We start from the raw sequence: 2,483 nt of genomic DNA, 5'->3' as shown, positions 1-2,483 counted from the left end.
AAAAAAATCCTCCAATGCAAGCATAAGATCATCCCTGGTAATATCCAGCCCAGATCTGCAGAAACCAGGCTGCATATACACCACCCTTCAACCACCACATCCAGGCAGCAAGCAAGCAGACAGGCACATCTTTCCTCTCCTTCAGCTTTAATCACATTGATCCCTCTGCTAACCTTCTCTGCCTCTGAGCAGAACAGAGGAAAGTATTAACCCTATCACAAGCCTCTGTCAGTTGTAGCCCTCTGCGTTCCTACAGCAGAAGAAAATAGCCACAGAGGGGAAAACCAAGACTGATATAATAAAGTGGAATTTAGTAATAAAGTGGAAGTTACTAAATTTTGGTTATATTAGGGTCTTGCTAGTATGTATTGAATGTTTACTGATAGTTATATATAATGGCTATTAGGAAGATGTATAGATAGATACACTGGAGGGACTATCAGGAAAATAAATTGAACTAAATTATATTGAGCATTAAAATTTTTAAACTGTCCTATGTCTGTCCAGTTCTATTTTTAAATAGTGTGTTACACAGTACTTTTTTAGTTGCAATAGGCTCACTAGGTTTGAAATCTCTTTTACTGAAAGGAATAGCTGAATTTCAAATTTTGAAGTAAATGAGAGAACATAAAGTTGTCAAACCAATAACTGTATTGTGCAAGCCAGAAGAAAGTGCCAGTGCTCCAAGGGTTAAGATTTAGACTAAAATCCCAGACCCCAATCCTGCAAACCCTTATGTGCATGCTTCACTTCAGCCATGAGTAAAACCTTCTGTCCCACAGAGCTCACAGGTATGCAAGGTTTGGGGAAAGGGAACAGTAAAAAGTAATTTTTATTCAAGTGGATTAGAGTCACCCTAGGCAACCAAGCAAAAGTGGGTGTTTAAGAGGGATTTTAAAAAGTGAAGAAGATAGGGGCCATGAAGATGGGCTTAGGAAAGTTGTTCCATGAATGGGGTTCCCTGTGAATGAAAACATGATGGCGATGATTGTGTGAGAAGTTTAAGTTGGAAATGTGGTGGAAAAGAGATGATGTGAGGCAACATGGAGCTTCTCAAGAGAAGCTAAGCTGGGAGAGGCAGAGTTGTGTCATGTTTTGAAAGGGGTGACAAGCTACCAGCAGATGGAGAGCCAGCGGAGGGATTTAAAAAGGAAACAGACACCATCAAATTAATAGGCAAGGAAGCTGACCTCAATGGATGTATTTTGTAGGGACTGAAGGGGGGAAATGTGTGTGTATTTGGGAAGCCAAAGAGGAGGATCCTGCAGAAGCTGAGGTGGATATAATACGGACGTGGACACGAGATTTGGTTGTGGGGGTGGAATGAAAAGCATGGATCTTGGCGATTCTGAGGAGGAAGCAGCAGCAGGATTTGTGAGGCAAGGAAGAGGGAAGAGTCAAAAGTAACCTCCATACTGTGGTCTGAGTGATCTGTAGGATGGATAGAAAAGAGGGAGAGGAAGTGGAGAAGTCTAAGGATGAAAGATAAGGAGGGGCCTAGTTAAATTTAAGTTGCTTCCTGAGAAGTTTTTTGAGGCTCAGCTAAATGATCCGTTTACTCTACCTATCCCAGCCATCTCTCCAATAAACATAACTCCACAAATTATCTACAAAAAAAGTCCCCTTCCATTTTCAACCCTAGAACACTGAAGAGCACTTGTGAAGACATTGCATTAAAGTATGAGTGTTGAAGAGCAACTAGGCTCTTCATATCTTGATCTTCAAGGATCCCAATATCCCAATTACCTGCACATTGCTCCTTACATTTAAAAAAATATTAGATACCAATAGGATTTTCTGTACATTGGAACATATGTATCTAGTGCTCATGTATCTAGCCAGACTGTCTGGAATTCTAGAGACAAGGTGGGTGAGGTAATATCTTTTATTGGGCCAACTTCTGTTGGTGAGAGAGACAAGCTTCCGGACCTACAGAGAGCTCTTCTTCAGGTCTGGGAAAGGTACTCACAGTTGTCACAGGTAAATACAAGGTTGAACAGAGAGTTTAGTATAGGTAGTTAGCACATATTCTAAGGGATCATTCAAGGTGAAGTAGTCCAGAATTCTAAGCACATTAAAAATAAATAGATAAATAAATCACTAGTGGAAGCCAGTACTGCCCTTAATTTCAACAGTCAAACTGTCTGGTGAACCAGCAGAGGAAGCTAAGGTGTCTGATGGCTTTAGTCCTGACTGAAGTTTAATTTGTCCTCTCTTCTCTGCCTATGATTCCTATAATCACATACACTTTTTATCTTCTGAGACCCTGAGCCTGTAACTGGGGATCCCAGTGTGATTGACTTCATGGGATAAGTTACAGGATTGGGCCCACATACTTGTCTATATAACACATTTTAATACTAAAGGATGATACTTCTCTGAGTCATGTGGCGCATGATGGAGGAATTTTCAAAAGCACCTGCTGTTTGTCTGACTCTGCTCCCATTGAAGTTAGTGGGAGTTTTACCAATGCCTTCAATAGG

The sequence above is a fragment of the Terrapene carolina genome, unplaced genomic scaffold (genome assembly GCF_002925995.2).
Source record: "Terrapene carolina triunguis isolate 2854851 unplaced genomic scaffold, T_m_triunguis-2.0 Scaffold30, whole genome shotgun sequence".
NCBI lineage: Eukaryota > Metazoa > Chordata > Testudines > Emydidae > Terrapene > Terrapene triunguis.
This window is presented reverse-complemented; position numbering follows the sequence as displayed.